Source organism: Oncorhynchus masou, unplaced genomic scaffold (assembly GCF_036934945.1).
Source record: "Oncorhynchus masou masou isolate Uvic2021 unplaced genomic scaffold, UVic_Omas_1.1 unplaced_scaffold_621, whole genome shotgun sequence".
Taxonomy (NCBI): domain Eukaryota; kingdom Metazoa; phylum Chordata; class Actinopteri; order Salmoniformes; family Salmonidae; genus Oncorhynchus; species Oncorhynchus masou.
In genome coordinates, this window is record NW_027012639.1 from 243359 (window position 1) to 262980 (window position 19622).

Below are 19622 nucleotides of genomic sequence, written 5' to 3' on the forward strand. Positions count from 1 at the left end.
CGTTACCTATGCATTGTATCATAATGAAACCATAAATATTAAACATGTATTCAAATCCACAAAGACAACAAGTTCAAACACCCTCTATATTTATTCTCTATAATTTCCAAACTCATTAGATAACAGAAATAAAAAGGTATGGTATTGCAGAGTCAACATGTTTTCAGTTTTACAAAAGTTCCTTGTGGGGGGGGGTCATTGTAGTGGACTCCCCTATTTTGACTTTTGCCACAATCCTGAAGTCTTGAGCTTGTTACAACCCTATGAATGGCTCCATCCTCCCCAAAGTTCACATCATTGACAATACACAGCTACTTCACTCTGGGTGTCGTTCATTAAGTAGAGCATTGAGATGTTTAGAATCATTTTGGTATATATTTTTTTTTATCTCAATGGGCTGCCTGCCAGCCAGGCAGAGAACCGCTTCCAATTTACAACAACGTTCTCTTGACTCCAATTCTGAGATGATGAACATGGTCACCTTGCTTTGAGAAGGGGAATAGGGTGGCCTTGTCTCCTCTACCGTCACACACAGGGACATTTGGCCTCTACTGTCTGTAGGTATTCACAGTGACACGCAGGGCCAAGTGACCGTCCAAAAACACACATTCTGACCCATCTTTAAAATAGCTGCCAGAAGAAAGTCACACAAAATAAGAAAATATTACTACAAATAAGTAAAGTACAAAACACACACTCTCTCTCCCCCCTGGGAGCTATATAGGAAGTCATTTCACTGTCATGTCAATGACACACCACCACTGTTCATGATGTTAAATACTGTAATACAGCCACACAGGGCAGATCTCAAGGTTTCTGGAGGGAATCTTTCTGTGGCCGTGTATCAGTTCACTCTAGAAACAACAACAAAAAAACTAGTTTGTCACGAGAAAGATCCCCATTTCCTGTTAGGGGGAGGCGGCTGAAGAGGAGCACGTTGTGGAGATTATACTCATAGCAATCACAGCTTCAGAAGGAGAGAAACAAAATAAATTACATTCCCACAAAAAGGCATTATACAGTCATAGTGTCAGCAAAGACTACGTTTCCCAGAAGGCCATTGCGTTGGTGAGCTCTTGTGCATTCTGAAGGCAGTTGAGGAAGGAGAAGCAGGGGCCTCCTCGTAGACAGCTTGGTGGGGTGGAGGGAAGGCCTGAGATGGAGCTGGAGGGAGGGAAGGCCTGAGATGGAGCTGGAGGAGGGAAGGCCTGAGATGGAGCTGGAGGAGGGAAGGCCTGAGATGGAGCTGGAGGAGGGAAGGCCTGAGATGGAGCTGGTGGAGGGAAGGCCTGAGATGGAGCTGGAGGAGGGAAGGCCTGAGATGGAGCTGGTGGAGGGAAGGCCTGAGATGGAGCTGGAGGAGGGAAGGCCTGAGATGGAGCTGGAGGAGGGAAGGCCTGAGATGGAGCTGGAGGAGGGAAGGCCTGAGATGGAGCTGGAGGAGGGGAAGGCCTGAGATGGAGCTGGAGGGAGGGAAGGCCTGAGATGGAGCTGGAGGGGGAAGGCCTGAGATGGAGCTGGAGGGGGGAAGGCCTGAGATGGAGCTAGAGGGAGGGAAGGCCTGAGATGGAGCTGGAGGAGGGAAGGCCTGAGATGGAGCTGGAGGAGGGGAGGCCTGAGATGGATTTGTTCATGGGACCTGGGCTGCATGCATTCCAAATGGCACTACTCCCTACACAGTGCACTACCTCTGTGCCAATATGGCCGTGGTCAAAAGTAGTTCAGCATATTGGGTATAGGAAGCCATTTGGAACACAGCTGGTTAGTCATCAGACTGGGCTGTTAAGAGATGGTAGAGTGAGAAACTACTGATTTAATCATTGTCGTCGTAGTCTTCGTCGTCCTCTTCCTCGTCTGCCATGCAGGACACGGGGGTGTGGCCTCGCGAGGCGCTGTAGTGTGAGTCGTTGGAAATGGACGCCACCGTGCCATCGGAGCTACTGAATATACAGCAGGAAACAGAAGATGGAATTAGTTAAGACCTGTCTGTTACATCACTTCCTGTACATAAAAAAAAAAAAAAGAGCTCAGAAAGAGAGATCATAGAGTTGGATAGAGGACACACTTGAAACAAAGCCTGTTGTAGCATGGGAAGCCCCACCGAGGGCTTCCACCCTCCAGACAGGGAAATGAGCTCTGCAGTACATCTCTATAGAAGAGATTCACCTTGTGTGGCGGCGTCCTCCTCCGTTCCTAGACGAGGCTCCTGTGATGTAGACGTTGCTTATTGGACCCGTGGCCATTTCTGGAGGGGAGGGATTATAATCAAAAGACGCCCCTTTCTACAGCCCCGGCCCCTTTCTACAGCCTCACAGTCCCTTTCTACAGCCCCAGCCCCTTTCTACAGCCTCAGCCCCTTTCTACAGCCCCAGCCCCTTTCTACAGTCCCAGCCCCTTTCTACAGTCCCAGCCCCTTTCTACAGTCCCAGCCCCTTTCTACAGTCCCAGCCCCTTTCTACAGTCCCAGCCCCTTTCTACAGTCCCAGCCCCTTTCTACAGTCCCAGTCCCTTTCCACAGCCCCAGCCCCTTTCTACAGCCCCAGCCCCTTTCTACAGCCCCAGCCCCTTTCTACAGCCTCACAGTCCCAGTCCCTTTCCACAGTCCCAGCCCCTTTCTACAGCCCCGGCCCCTTTCTACAGTCCCAGCCCCTTTCTACAGCCCCAGCCCCTTTCTACAGCCCCAGCCCCTTTCCACAGTCCCAGCCCCTTTCTACAGCCTCACAGTCCCGGCCCCTTTCTACAGTCCCAGCCCCTTTCTACAGTCCCAGCCCCTTTCTACAGCCCCAGCCCCTTTCTACAGCCCCAGCCCCTTTCTACAGTCCCAGCCCCTTTCTACAGTCCCAGCCCCTTTCTACAGTCCCAGCCCCTTTCTACAGCCCCAGCCCCTTTCTACAGCCTCACAGCCCCTTTCTACAGTCCCAGCCCCTTTCTACAGCCCCAGCCCCTTTCTACAGCCCCAGCCCCTTTCCACAGTCCCAGCCCCTTTCTACAGCCTCACAGTCCCAGCCCCTTTCTACAGCCTCACAGCCCCAGCCCCTTTCCACAGCCCCAGCCCCTTTCCACAGTCCCAGCCCCTTTCTACAGCCTCACAGCCCCAGCCCCTTTCCACAGCCCCAGCCCCCCTTTCCACAGTCCCAGCCCCTTTCTACAGCCTCACAGTCCCAGCCCCTTTCTACAGCCCCAGCCCCTTTCTACAGCCTCACAGTCCCAGCCCCTTTCTACAGCCTCACAGTCCCAGCCCCTTTCTACAGCCTCACAGTCCCAGCCCCTTTCCACAGCCTCACAGTCCCGGCCCCTTTCCACAGCCCCAGCCCCTTTCTACAGCCTCACAGTCCCAGCCCCTTTCTACAGCCTCCTTTACACAGTCCCATCCCAAGTACATCAGGCTGAATAGGGAGCCCTGTGGGAGACAGCCATACTGACCTGTAACATAGGGCTCCAGGGCTCTGGGCACCAGGCCCCTTTCCTCCTTCAGGTCCTCTGGTGAACACTGGCCCACCTCCAGACCACAGGCCAGCCCCATTCTCTTCAACACCTCAATGTCATCATGGATCTCAAACATGTTGTCAAAGTTGAACAGGTACTCAAACCTGTAGGCAGGAGAGAGAGAGAGGGGGGGGGGCCCTTTCAGGAGAGAGAGAAGGGGGGGCAGAGGCAGGAGAGAGAGAAGGGGGGCAGAGGCAGGAGAGAGGGGACGGGGGGACGGGGAGAGAGAGAGAAGGGGGGACGGGAGAGAGAGGCAGGAAAGAGAGAGAGAAGGGGGACGGGGAGAGACAGGGGGACGGGCAGGAAAGAGAGAGAGAAGGGGGGGACAGAGGCAGGAGAGAGATAAGGGGGGGGGACAGAGGCAGGAGAGAGAGAGAAGGGGGGGACAGAGGCAGGTATGATTAGATGAGGTTTGGTGTTGAATTTGAAATCACTCCCATGTCCCAACCCCCAAGCATCACTCCCATGTCCCAACCCCCAAGCATCCCTCCCATGTCCCAACCCCCAAGCGTCACTCCCATGTCCCAACCCCCTAGCATCACTCCCATGTCCCAACCCCTCCCATGTCCCAACCCCTCCCATGTCCCAACCCCCTAGCATCACTCCCATGTCCCAACCGCCTAGCATCACTCCCATGTCCCAACCCCCTAGCACCACTCCCATGTCCCAACCCCCTAGCACCACTCCCATGTCCCAACCCCCTAGCACCCTCATGTCCCAACCCCCTAGCATCACTCCCATGTCCCAACCCCCTAGCATCACTCCCATGTCCCAACCCCCTAGCCCCTCCCATGTCCCAACCCCCTAGCATCACTCCCATGTCCCAACCCCCTAGCATCACTCCCATGTCCCAACCCCCTAGCACCACTCCCATGTCCCAACCCCCTAGCACCCTCATGTCCCAACCCCCTAGCACCCTCATGTCCCAACCCCCAAGCATCACCCCCATGTCCCAACCCCCAACCATCCTCCCATGTCCCAACCCCCATCATCTCCCATGTCCCAACCCCCATCCATCACTCCCATGTCCCAACCCCCATCCATCACTCCCATGTCCCAACCCAGGAACCCCCAAAGCAGTCACTCCCATGTCCCAACCCCCAGCAGCATCCCACCCCATGTCCCAACCCCCATCCATCACTCCCATGTCCCAACCCCCATCCACCCCCATGTCCCAACCCCCATCCATCTCCCCATGTCCCAACCCCCATCCATCACTCCCATGTCCCATCCATCACTCCCATGTCCCAACCCCCATCCATCACTCCCATGTCCCAACCATCACTCCCATGTCCCAACCCCCAAGCATCCCTCCCATGTCCCAACCCCCAAGCATCACTCCCATGTCCCAACCCCCTAGCATCACTCCCATGTCCCAACCCCCAAGCATCACTCCCATGTCCCAACCCCCAAGCATCCCTCCCATGTCCCAACCCCCAAGCATCACTCCCATGTCCCAACCCCCTAGCATCACTCCCATGTCCCAACCCCTCCCATGTCCCAACCCCCAGCATCACTCCCATGTCCCAACCCCTAGCACCACTCCCATGTCCCAACCCCTAGCACCACTCCCATGTCCCAACCCCCTAGCACCCTCCCATGTCCCAACCCCCTAGCACCCTCATGTCCCAACCCCCTAGCATCACTCCCATGTCCCAACCCCCTAGCATCACTCCCATGTCCCAACCCCCTAGCACCACTCCCAAGTCCCAACCCCAAGCACCCTCATGTCCCAACCCCCCATCACCCCATGTCCCAACCCCCAAGCATCACCCCCATGTCCCAACCCCCATCCATCACTCCCATGTCCCAACCCCCATCATCACTCCCATGTCCCAACCCCCATCATCACTCCCATGTCCCAACCCCCATCCATCACTCCCATGTCCCAACCCCCATCCATCACTCCCATGTCCCAACCCCCATCCATCACTCCCATGTCCCAACCCCCATCCATCACTCCCATGTCCCAACCATCACTCCCATGTCCCAACCATCACTCCCATGTCCCAACCATCCCTCCCATGTCCCAACCCCCAAGCATCCCTCCCATGTCCCAACCCCCAAGCATCACTCCCATGTCCCAACCCCCTAGCATCACTCCCATGTCCCAACCCCTCCCATGTCCCAACCCCTCCCATGTCCCAACCCCTCCCATGTCCCAACCCCCTAGCACCACTCCCATGTCCCAACCCCCTAGCACCCTCATGTCCCAACCCCCTCACCATGTCCCAACCCCCAAGCATCACCCCCATGTCCCAACCCCCAACCATCACCCCCATGTCCCAACCCCCATCCATCACTCCCATGTCCCAACCCCCATCCATCACTCCCATGTCCCAACCCCCATCCATCACTCCCATGTCCCAACCCCCATCCATCACTCCCATGTCCCAACCCCCATCCATCACTCCCATGTCCCAACCCCCATCCATCACTCCCATGTCCCAACCCCCATCCATCACTCCCATGTCCCATCCATCACTCCCATGTCCCAACCCCCATCCCACTCCCCCCAACCATCACTCCCATGTCCCAACCCCCAAGCATCACTCCCATGTCCCAACCCCCAAGCATCACTCCCATGTCCCAACCCCCATCCATCACTCCCATGTCCCAACCCCCAAGCATCACTCCCATGTCCCAACCCCCAAGCATCCCTCCCATGTCCCAACCCCCTAGCATCACTCCCATGTCCCAACCCCCAAGCATCACTCCCATGTCCCAACCCCTCCCATGTCCCAACCCCTCCCATGTCCCAACCCCCTAGCATCACTCCCATGTCCCAACCGCCTAGCACCACTCCCATGTCCCAACCCCCTAGCACCACTCCCATGTCCCAACCCCTAGCACCCTCATGTCCCAACCCCTAGCACCCTCATGTCCCAACCCCCAAGCATCACTCCCATGTCCCAACCCCCTAGCATCACTCCCATGTCCCAACCCCCTAGCACCACTCCCATGTCCCAACCCCCATGCACCCTCATGTCCCAACCCCCATGCACCACTCCCATGTCCCAACCCCCAAGCATCACCCCCATGTCCCAACCCCCATCCATCACTCCCATGTCCCAACCCCCATCCATCACTCCCATGTCCCAACCCCCATCCATCACTCCCATGTCCCAACCCCCATCCATCACTCCCATGTCCCAACCCCCATCCATCACTCCCATGTCCCAACCCCCATCCATCACTCCCATGTCCCATCACTCCCATGTCCCAACCATCATCCTCCCATGTCCCAACCATCACTCCCATGTCCCAACCCCCACTCCCATGTCCCAACCATCCCTCCCATGTCCCAACCCCCAAGCATCCCTCCCATGTCCCAACCCCCAAGCATCACTCCCATGTCCCAACCCCCTAGCATCACTCCCATGTCCCAACCCCCCCATGTCCCACTCCCATGTCCCAACCCCCAAGCATCCCTCCCATGTCCCAACCCCCAGCATCACTCCCATGTCCCAACCCCTCCCATGTCCCAACCCCCTAGCATCACTCCCATGTCCCAACCCCCTAGCACCACTCCCATGTCCCAACCCCCAAGCATCACTCCCATGTCCCAACCCCCAAGCACCCTCCCATGTCCCAACCCCCAGCACCCTCCCATGTCCCAACCCCCAAGCATCACTCCCATGTCCCAACCCCTAGCATCACTCCCATGTCCCAACCCCCAAGCATCACTCCCATGTCCCAACCCCCAGCATCACTCCCATGTCCCAACCCCCATGCACCACTCCCATGTCCCAACCCCCATGCATCCTCCCATGTCCCAACCCCCATCCATCACTCCCATGTCCCAACCCCCAAGCATCACCCCATGTCCCAACCCCCATCCATCACTCCCATGTCCCAACCCCCATCCATCACTCCCATGTCCCAACCCCCATCCATCACTCCCATGTCCCAACCCCCATCCATCACTCCCATGTCCCAACCCCCATCCATCACTCCCATGTCCCAACCCCCATCCATCACTCCCATGTCCCAACCATCACTCCCATGTCCCAACCCCCAAGCACCGCTCCCATGTCCCAACCCCCAAGCATCGCTCCCATGTCCCAACCATCACTCCCATGTCCCAACCCCCAAGCACCGCTCCCATGTCCCAACCCCCAAGCATCGCTCCCATGTCCCAACCCCCAAGCATCGCTCCCATGTCCCAACCCCCAAGCATCGCTCCCATGTCCCAACCCCCAAGCATCACTCCCATGTCCCAACCCCCAAGCATCACTCCCATGTCCCAACCCCCAAGCACCTCCCCATGTCCCAACCCCCAAGCACCGCTCCCATGTCCCAACCCCCAAGCACCGCTCCCATGTCCCAACCCCCAAGCATCACTCCCATGTCCCAACCCCCAAGCACCGCTCCCATGTCCCAACCCCCAAGCATCTCCCATGTCCCAACCCCCATGCACCACCCCCATGTCCCAACCCCCAAGCATCACCCCCATGTCCCAACCCCCATCCATCACTCCCATGTCCCAACCCCCATCCATCACTCCCATGTCCCAACCCCCATCCATCACTCCCATGTCCCAACCCCCATCATCACTCCCATGTCCCAACCCCCATCCATCACTCCCATGTCCCAACCCCCATCCATCACTCCCATGTCCCAACCCCCATCCATCACTCCCATGTCCCAACCCCCATCCATCACTCCCATGTCCCAACCCCATCACTCCCATGTCCCAACCCCCAAGCATCACTCCCATGTCCCAACCCCCAAGCATCGCATGTCCCAACCATCCTCCCATGTCCCAACCCCCAAGCATCACTCCCATGTCCCAACCCCCAAGCATCACTCCCATGTCCCAACCCCCATCATCACTCCCATGTCCCAACCCCCATCCATCACTCCCATGTCCCAACCCCCATCATCACTCCCATGTCCCAACCCCCAAGCATCACTCCCATGTCCCAACCCCCAAGCATCACTCCCATGTCCCAACCCCCAAGCATCACTCCCATGTCCCAACCCCCAAGCATCACTCCCATGTCCCAACCCCCAAGCATCACTCCCATGTCCCAACCCCCATGTCCCAGCATCACTCCCATGTCCCAACCCCCATGCATCACTCCCATGTCCCAACCCCCAAGCATCGCTCCCATGTCCCAACCCCTCCCATGTCCCAACCCCCAAGCACCACTCCCATGTCCCAACCCCTCCCATGTCCCAACCACCACTCCCATGTCCCAACCCCCAAGCATCGCTCCCATGTCCCAACCCCTCCCATGTCCCAACCCCCAAGCATCACTCCCATGTCCCAACCCCTCCCATGTCCCAACCCCCAAGCACCACTCCCATGTCCCAACCCCCAAGCACCACTCCCATGTCCCAACCCCCAAGCATCACTCCCATGTCCCAACCCCCTAGCATCACTCCCATGTCCCAACCCCCTAGCACCACTCCCATGTCCCAACCCCCAAGCACCACTCCCATGTCCCAACCCCCAAGCATCACTCCCATGTCCCAAGGTGTCTCAAAGGGAGTTGGGACATGAATAACACACAGGAGTGAAACAGGACTGGAGTAAGTGTGTGTGTGTATTCCAGAGTCTCTGGTCTCTTACTTGTCATTGGAGATGCTGCAGTCGATGACGGTCCTCTTGGAGGTGTTGATGATGATGAAGGGCAGGTTGATGACAGAGTTTGGGGGTGGAGCCCTGCCCGCTTGCTGCTCCGCTGCACGATTCCGCTGCACCAGGCGCTTGAACGCTATTTGCTGCACCGAGACATTCACACAACGTTGTGATACCGCTCAGTCAACGTCGTTGAGATGACATTCTTCTAATAGGTGTGTATGTTCCCACAGTGAAGGGGGTGTTTACCTGTAGAATGAGCTCCTGAAGCTGAGACTGTTTCTGGTTGATCCTCTCTAGTCGTTTCTGTCTCTCCACCTGACAATGACAGGAATACATCAGGCTCTACCCCCCCAATCCGGGGCTCCCCTCCCCCTTACCCCCGGGGCTCTCCCCCTTACCCCCGGGCGCTGACCCCTCCCGATCTCTTACCTCCAAGCTCTGACCCCTCCCGATCTCTTACCCCCGGGCTTGTACCCTCCTGATCTCTTACCCCCGGGCTTGTACCCTCCTGATCTCTTACCCCCGGGCTTGTACCCTCCTGATCCCCCCCGGGCTCTGACCCCCTCCTTACCTCCAAGCTCTGACCCTCCTGGGCTCTTGGTGGGCCCTCCACCTGGTCTCTTACCTCCAAGCTCTGACACTCCTGGGCTCTTGGTGGGCCCTCCACCTGGTCTCTTACCTCCAAGCTCTGACACTCCTGGGCTGAGTTGGTGGGCCCTCCCCTGGTCTCTTACCTCCAAGCTCTGACACTCCTGGGCTGAGTTGGTGGGCAGGCCGATCCACCTGGTCTCTTACCTCCAAGCTCTGACACTCCTGGGCTGAGTTGGTGGGCAGGCCGATCCACCTGGTCTCTTACCTCCAAGCTCTGACACTCCTGGGCTGAGTTGGTGGGCAGGCCGATCCACCGGATCTCTTTCTTCTCCTTAGAGATGATGTTCATGGCCATGAGCACGTTGAGCGCATCGTACACACGCCGTCGGATGTTCTTCTGGTCGTAGGAATGCTGCGGAGGGGAGAGACACAGAGCTGCTGTCGTTTCCCCAATGGCTCCCTGATCCCTTTATAGTGCACTACTTCTGACCCGGGCCCATTCGGGCTGTACAGAACCAGTGCATCTTGAACTCGGATTGGGCTATTTGTTGTACGGATGAAACCCTGGTCTGATTTTTTTTTTGATTGGCTGTGTGTCTCACCGAGTCGCCGGGCGAGAGGAGGGTGTCGTTGGCGCTGAACTCTGCCACGAGCTCGTCAGCCACCTCATTGTAGGTAGTTACTCCCTTCTTCTGCACCTTCTCACACACCTTCATGGAGAAATGCCTAAGACCCTTCCCGTTCTTATCCCCCTTCTTACCAGTACCACGCTTCCTGGAACACAGGCAGAGCAGGAATGAGAGAAGCAGTCGGTCAGCGCAGGAGTTTGAGAGAGAAGTCGGTCAGCGCAGGAGTTTGAGAGAGACGTCGGTCAGAGCAGGAGTTTGAGAGAGACGTCGGTCAGAGCAGGAGTTTGAGAGAGAAGAGCAGGAATGAGTCAGAGCAGAGAGTTCAGAGCAGGAATGAAGAAGTCAGAGCAGGAGTTTGAGAGAGAGCAGGAGTTTGAGAGAGAAGAAGTCACAGAGCAGGAGTTTGAGAGAAGACGTCGGACAGAGCAGGAGTTTGAGAGAGCAGAGCAGGAGTTTGAGAGAGACGTCGGTCAGAGCAGGAGTTTGAGAGAGACGTCGGTCAGAGCAGGAGTTTGAGAGAGAAGTCGGTCAGAGCAGGAGTTTGAGAGAGAAGTCGGTCAGAGCAGGAGTTTGAGAGAGACGTCGGTCAGAGCAGGAGTTTGAGAGAGACGTCGGTCAGAGCAGGAGTTTGAGAGAGAAGTCGTCAGAGCAGGAGTTTGAGAGAGAAGAGCAGGAGTTTGAGAGAGACGTCGGTCAGAGCAGGAGTTTGAGAGAGAAGTCGGTCAGAGCAGGAGTTTGAGAGAGAAGAAGTCGGTCAGAGCAGGAGTTTGAGAGAGAAGAAGGTCAGAGCAGGAGTTTGAGAGAGAAGAAGGTCAGAGCAGGAGTTTGAGAGAGAAGAAGGTCAGAGCAGGAGTTTGAGAGAGAAGTCGGTCAGAGCAGGAGTTTGAGAGAGTAGAAGTCAGAGCAGGAGTTTGAGAGAGTAGAAGACAGAGCAGGAGTTTGAGAGAGTAGAAGTCAGAGCAGGAGTTTGAGAGAGAAGAAGTCAGAGCAGGAGTTTGAGAGAGAAGAAGTCAGAGCAGGAGTTTGAGAGCAGAGTTTGAGAAGTCAGAGCAGGAGTTTGAGAGAGAAGAAGTCAGAGCAGGAGTTTGAGAGAGAAGAAGTCAGAGCAGGAGTTTGAGAGAGAAGAAGTCAGAGCAGGAGTTTGAGAGAGAAGAAGTCAGAGCAGGAGTTTGAGAGAGAAGAAGTCAGAGCAGGAGTTTGAGAGAGAAAGTCAGAGCAGGAGTTTGAGAGAGAAGAAGTCAGAGCAGGAGTTTGAGAGAGAAGAAGTCAGAGCAGGAGTTTGAGAGAGAAGAAGTCAGAGCAGGAGTTTGAGAGAGAAGAAGTCAGAGCAGGAGTTTGAGAGAGAAGAAGTCAGAGCAGGAGTTTGAGAGAGAAGAAGTCAGAGCAGGAGTTTGAGAGAGAAGAAGTCAGAGCAGGAGTTTGAGAGAGAAGAAGTCAGAGCAGGAGTTTGAGAGAGAAGAAGTCAGAGCAGGAGTTTGAGAGAGAAGAAGTCAGAGCAGGAGTTTGAGAGAGAAGAAGTCAGAGCAGGAGTTTGAGAGAGAAGAAGTCAGAGCAGGAGTTTGAGAGAGAAGAAGTCAGAGCAGGAGTTTGAGAGAGAGTCGGTTCAGGAGTGACCGCTATCCGCCAGTTGAGCATGGCTGATGTAGAGATAGAGACTAGGGAGAGAGAGAAGTTCCTTCATACAGAGCCTTCAGAAAGTATTCACACCCCTTGTTGTGTCACTGATCTACACACACACACACTAACCCATCATGTCAAAGTGAAATTATATTTTTTAGAAATGTTTTAAATGAAATCTGAAATGTCTTGAGTCAATAAGTATTCAACCCTTTTGTTATGGCCTAAATATGTTTAGAAGTAAAAATGTGCTTAACAAGTCACATAAGTGAGCAATAATAGAGTTTAACATTTATAAATGACCACCTCATCTCTGTACCCCACACATGCAATTATCTGTAATGTCTCTTAGTCGAGCAGTATATTTCAAACATAGATTCAACCACAAAGACCAGGGAAGTTTTCCAATGTCCTGAATACAAAGTTATGTTTGGGGCAGATCCAACTCATCACTGATTTTCACTTCATATTTTCAAGTACGGTGGTGGCTGCATCATGTTATGGGTATGCTTGTCGTCGGCAATGACAAGGGAGTTTAGGATTAAAAATAAAAACAGAATACAGCAATAAGCACAGGCAAAATCCTAGAGGAAAACCTTGTCTGCTTTCCAACAGACACTGGGAGACAAATTCACCTTACAGCAGGACAATAACCTAAAACATAAAGGCCAAATCTACACTGGAGTTCCTAACCAAGAAGACATTGAACGTTCCTGAGTGGCCGAGTAACAGTTGACCTAGATCTTGAAAATCTGCGGCGAGACTTGAAAATGGCTGACGGAGGTCGAAGATTTTTTTTTTTTTAAAGAACAAATGGGCAAATATTGTACAATCCAGGTGTGTAAAAGCTTCTACAGATTTATTACCCAGAAAGACTCACAGCTGTAATCTCTGCCAAAGGTGATTCTAACATGTATTGACTTGGTTGAATAATTATCTAATCAAGATACACCTGTATCGGTTTTATTTTCCATTAAAAAAAAAATGGAATAAATAATTTCCCACTTTTACAGAATATTTTGTGTAGATCATTGACAAAAAGCAACAATTCAATCCAAATGTCATCCTAAATTGTAGCAACAAAACTTGGGAAAAGCCCAGGGGTGTGAATACTTTAATGTAGTGACATGTCACTCTCTTAACGAGAGAGAGAGAGAACTTTCCCAAGAAGTCAGCCTGCCTCCTTGCTGAGAATCGACCTAAAGCTGACCATAACGACCAGCTGACCATAACGACCAGCTGACCATAACGACCAGCTGACCATAACGACCAGCTGACCATAACGACCAGCTGACCATAACGACCAGCTGACCATAACGACCAGCTGACCATAACGACCAGCTGACCTTAACGACCCTGACCATAACGACCAGCTGACCAGCCCAGCTGACCATCCTTGCCAGCTGACCATAACGACCAGCTGACCATAACGACCAGCTGACCATAACGACCAGCTGACCATAACGACCAGCTGACCATAACGACCAGCTGACCATAACCAGCATGATGAGTGTTTGTATACAATTGTGTATGTGTCTTACCCGGTGGACCAGGGAGAGGCATCAGGGGGTTGGCTCTGTAGAGGCATCAGGGTTGGGTCTGTACTGGGTACTGGGTGTGTGAGGGCTGCCCATCACTAACCCCCCTGACCCACTGGGCCTCTGAGGGGTACCCATCACCTGAGACAGAGGGAGGGACAGTTACCATGCAGACATAACATTTAAAACAGCAATAAATTAAATTAAAATGTATGCGCTTCTTTCAAAGCACTGTGGAGCGATCTATATAGCATATATCTACACCATACTAGAAGCTATGGCGGCTAGCCAGATCAACATATCGTGGCTGGGGTCTAGATCTCTCTATAGAACTAGGGGTTCTATGTCTATGCATCTCTAGCTGAACCCTGAGCTCTGGGACTTGCCTCATTAATAGGATGATCATGTTGATGAGGAGTTCTTATAATAATCCCGCTGACTGAAGGGTTTGTGATTAGCTTATGCACACAGGTCACACACACAGGGCACACACACACATGCACGCAGGTCACACACACACACACGCAGGTCACACACACATGCACGCAGGTCACACACACACACACACATGCACGCAGGTCACACACACACATGCACGCAGGTCACACACACACAGGTCGCCCTGCCTTGTTCGAAGTTAGTATGAAGGCTTTATCGCCACGGAGACATGGGAAGCCCAGTGCTTCCCTAGTAGCAACAGAGGGGCCCTCAGACAGGAGGAGGAGAGGTCCTCAGACAGGACGAGCCCTCAGACAGGACGAGGAGGAGAGGGGCCCTCAGACAGGACGACAAGGAGAGGACAGGGGTTCTTAGAAGCTGTAGTGTTGTGTCTCACCATGTGTGGGGCAATGTTGATTGGAGGGCCCCAGGGTTTTGGGAAGCAGTTGTTTCCCCACAGAGAGAGACTGTGGGTGGACTGTCACCAGGGACAGGACACCTGGAGGGACAGGAAGAACACTTATAACACCAGGTGTGCATCCCAAATGGCACCCTATTCCCTATATAGTGCACTACTTGAGATTGGGTTGTCACGGTACCAGTATCACCATCACACCAGATTACCCATTGGGAAAAAAAGAAAACATGAATTAGACTGAACTCCATTGTCGTATAAAAAAACAAAAATCAGCTTTATGTCAAATTGTGGGTGTTATAGTTTGCTGAATGAATAAATGGGACTCCAGGTAACAACATAATGCTGTTGGTTTCTAACTGAAGGACATTTTTCCTCAAGAAATTAAAACTGCTTCATGTTTTGTTTCCTTGCCACAGAAGTACCGCGACAATCCTAATTGAGATCCGCTCCCTGGAATCACTTACGACGTGATTGGCCACAGAGAACGTCTCAATAGGGGGCAACACTGCCCTCCTCTGTTAGTTAGGCGAGAGTCACAGCCTGCCATCAACTCCCATCCTGCAGGAGGATCGGCTGATTATCATAATGCTTCTGGTGTTTCTCTGGTACAGCCACCCTTGTCCAAGTCTTACTCCTCCCTGCCAGTGTTCACCAGTGTGCAGTCCACCTATACTAAAATAACTAGGGGAAACCCTGGGTACTGTGGCTACCTACCTTTGCTGGGACTGAGGTTCTGGTTGTAGAAAACCTTCATCTCTCCGTTGGCACCGATCACAGCCGCCTAAAGACCACAATGTTCCGTTATGGCCACACCACCACACTGTCACCATGGAAACACCAGGAGCTACAAACTTCTCTAGATTCTCTTCTCCTCACTAGTTGGCTTTATACTAGTCTGGAGCTAGGAGGTGCTGCTGGACCGAGGTCAATGGATTACTAAATGTGTTTACTGTGAGTATGTTGCTCCATTTCCACGGCAACCTTTGAGTGAACAATTGAGCATCGATCTGTGTACACTAGAGTTTGAGGACCTCCGCGATCATCTTGAACTGTGTAGATGGGTGGACACTAGTCCAGTGTTTCCCAAATTGTGGCGCATAAACCACTAGTTACTATGAATGGAAGGAGATGGTCAAATAATGTTTAAAGTTGTTTGTCAGATGATAATTGCACAACAACAAGCAACTAAATCAGGAAGTATCAACAAACACTTGGTATGGTGAGACCCACCACTGCTAAATCAGGAAGTTGATAAGGTCTTCAAAGCAACTTAGCCTGTACCACTCAAACCACAAAGGGAAGTTAATCAATCTAGTTGTGTGTTCGTCCCTGAAGCAATAATCTAAAACTGGATGTGGATGGTCGGAGAAGAAAAAGGTTCCACTGTAGAATTAGTACTCATTCTAATTGTATGGGTTACATACTATAACTCTGGCCCGGGTTACATACTATAACTCTGGCCCAGAACGACAGGTTACATACTATAACTCTGGCCCAGAACGACAGGTTACATACTATAACTCTGGCCCAGAACGACAGGTTACATACTATAACTCTGGCCCAGAACGACAGGTTACACACTATAACTCTGGCCCAGAACGACAGGTTACACACTATAACTCTGGCCCAGAACGACGGGTTACATACTATAACTCTGGCCTGGGTTGCATACTATAACTCTGGCCCGGGTTGCATACTATAACTCTGGCCCGGGTTACATACTATAACTCTGGCCCAGAACGACAGGTTACATACTATAACTCTGGCCCGGGTTACATACTATAACTCTGGCCCAGAACGACAGGTTACATACTATAACTCTGGCCCAGAACGACAGGTTACATACTATAACTCTGGCCCAGAACGACAGGTTACATACTATAACTCTGGCCCGGGTTGCATACTATAACTCTGGCCCAGAACGACAGGTTACACACTATAACTCTGGCCCAGAACGACAGGTTGCACACTATAACTCTGGCCCAGAACGACAGGTTACATACTATAACTCTGGCCCAGAACGACAGGTTACACACTATAACTCTGGCCCAGAACGACAGGTTGCACACTATAACTCTGGCCCAGAACGACAGGTTGCACACTATAACTCTGGCCCAGAACGACAGGTTACATACTATAACTCTGGCCCAGAACGACAGGTTACATACTATAACTCTGGCCCAGAACGACAGGTTGCACACTATAACTCTGGCCCGGGTTACATACTATAACTCTGGCCCAGAACGACAGGTTACATACTATAACTCTGGCCCAGAACGACAGGTTACATACTATAACTCTGGCCCGGGTTACATACTATAACTCTGGCCCAGAACGACAGGTTGCACACTATAACTCTGGCCCAGAACGACAGGTTGCACACTATAACTCTGGCCCAGAACGACAGGTTACATACTATAACTCTGGCCCAGAACGACAGGTTACATACTATAACTCTGGCCCAGAACGACAGGTTACATACTATAACTCTGGCCCAGAACGACAGGTTACATACTATAACTCTGGCCCAGAACGACAGGTTGCACACTATAACTCTGGCCCAGAACGACAGGTTACATACTATAACTCTGGCCCAGAACGACAGGTTACATACTATAACTCTGGCCCAGAACGACAGGTTGCACACTATAACTCTGGCCCGGGTTACATACTATAACTCTGGCCCAGAACGACAGGTTACATACTATAACTCTGGCCCAGAACGACAGGTTACATACTATAACTCTGGCCCGGGTTACATACTATAACTCTGGCCCAGAACGACAGGTTACATACTATAACTCTGGCCCGGGTTACATACTATAACTCTGGCCCAGAACGACAGGTTGGTAACTCTGGCCCAGAACGACAGGTTACACTGCTATAACTCTGGCCCAGAATGACAGGTTGCACACTATAACTCTGGCCCAGAACGACAGGTTGCACACTATAACTCTGGCCCAGAACGACAGGTTACATACTATAACTCTGGCCCAGAACGACAGGTTGCACACTATAACTCTGGCCCAGAACGACAGGTTGCACACTATAACTCTGGCCCAGAACGACAGGTTGCACACTATAACTCTGGCCCAGAAACTGGTTATCTATAACTCTGGCCCAGAACGACAGGTTGCACACTATAACTCTGGCCCAGAAACAGGTTGCACACTATAACTCTGGCCCAGAACGACAGGTTGCACACTATAACTCTGGCCCAGAACGACAGGTTACACACTATAACTCTGGCCCAGAACGACAGGTTACACACTATAACTCTGGCCCAGAACGACAGGTTGCACACTATAACTCTGGCCCAGAACGACAGGCTGCACACTATAACTCTGGCCCGGGTTACATACTATAACTCTGGCCCAGAACGACAGGTTACACACTATAACTCTGGCCCAGAACGACGGGTTACATACTATAACTCTGGCCCAGAACGACAGGTTACACACTATAACTCTGGCCCAGAACGACGGGTTACATACTATAACTCTGGCCCAGAACGACAGGTTACACACTATAACTCTGGCCCAGAACGACAGGTTGCACACTATAACTCTGGCCCAGAACGACAGGTTGCACACTATAACTCTGGCCCAGAACGACAGGTTACACACTATAACACTGGCCCAGAACTCACATCCATTGCCATGATATCAGCTCCTATGTGTGGGAGATGAAGTCTTCTAGAAGGTTTCTTTGGGATGTTCAGCAATTGCTTCCCTAAAGCAAAATATGGAAGAGGGGGGGGGGGGGGGGGGAGATGCCTCCAGTTCAGTGTTATAAAACTAAGATTGTAGAAGAAATGCAGAATGGACATGTATTGTAGATGGGTTAAACTGTTTCTGTTTAACTTATTTTACAAGGTTGGAATCGGCTGGCTTTATCCCCTGAGGGATTCAAACCACAACACTCCACTAGGCCGCATGGAAGCTTTGGAAACAACCTGGTTTCAACATACAACATAAATCGGTCTCCACACTCAGTTATTGCCAACTAGGGGCCATTGAGAACAGAACATAGGCCAAACCGCGTAAATACAACAATGACCGACAGAAGGTTCCCATAGCCGGACAGGGGAAGCACAATAGCAGCTATTTGGATCCAGAAGCTGACTACGCATTAGTCTACATGCAATCATACATGTTTCGCAGCTTGGGCTAGATATATTTAGCAAGAAAGTTAGGTGAACCACCATTGTACATGTTTAAATCACGAGTATTAACAACCATCAACTAGTTACCACGACCTTTCTCACTCGTTGTTCTTGATCCGCAACTCCCAGTTACTGCAGCCAGATGAGGTCGAAATGAACCTCCAAACGGGAAACTAGCTAAAACTAACGTTAGCGAAGCAAACATAAACTATCAAGTTAACACAAACGTTTCAGAGTCCAAGATCAAAGGTTTTCAATTGGCTAGTTACCTGCATCTTTACAATTACAGAAAGTAATTGAACAAATGACTTGTAGCAATTTCAGTCAAGATGGTTGCTTGGCAAGCTTGACAGATGGCTAGCTAGCATGTTGTTTGTCCTAAAGTTAGCACGCAACATGCTAGTTCGTTCTGCCTATAGACACAAGCTATTTATTAGCTAACGTTAGCTCATCGCAACGATAGGAGTTGTTTGAATTAATAGCCAGTCAGCTGACGTTAAGGTAATAGTTTGCTAAACCCGCTTTTCGGGTCGACATTCATTAGTTAGTAACGATAATGTGGACAATAATGTTTTATTTACGGTAGAGTGCGCTCACTGGAGGACGTAAACTACCTGCTAGCGAGAAGCCGAGTCAGCCATTTTTGTAGCCAGCTAGCTAAAAATTAAGATAAATATATTTTACATTTTGTACTTCTAGCAGGCTAAGTTCGCTACCTTACCTATGGGTAGAAATGTGATTGAATGACATGCCACAAGTCAAACTTATTTCGATGTTGCTTAGCTAAACGGCTTCGAATGGCCTCTGCATTTGATCGATAGCGTTAAGTGCAACAGTCATACATTTGATGGACAGTGACGTTAGCTAACGTACGCTAGTTAACTACTTCTACTCCACTGAAACTGAAACCCAGTGAAATAAAAACGTAATTGCTCGGCGTACAAAATGTAACTGACTCATCTACTTCATCAATAAATCAATTAAGTTGGAAGAATGAAAGTCACTTTTCTGATTTTATCTCCCGAGTCAGCTGTTAGCATTTGTCCCAAACTCCGACTGAGATCTCCGGCTGCTGAGCTTCCAGAGTTGTCCGACTCCAAACTGAGCTTGGCGGTGTCTGAAATGTGAAAGAAACTATTGGACACGCACA

At 52.0% G+C, this 19622-nt stretch overlaps 1 pseudogene; it reads right to left on the reverse strand.

Annotated features, from left to right (window-relative positions):
• Positions 1-72: 72 nt before the first annotated feature.
• Positions 73-19619, reverse strand: LOC135536459 (transcription factor Dp-1-like; annotated as a pseudogene).
• Positions 19620-19622: the final 3 nt, after the last annotated feature.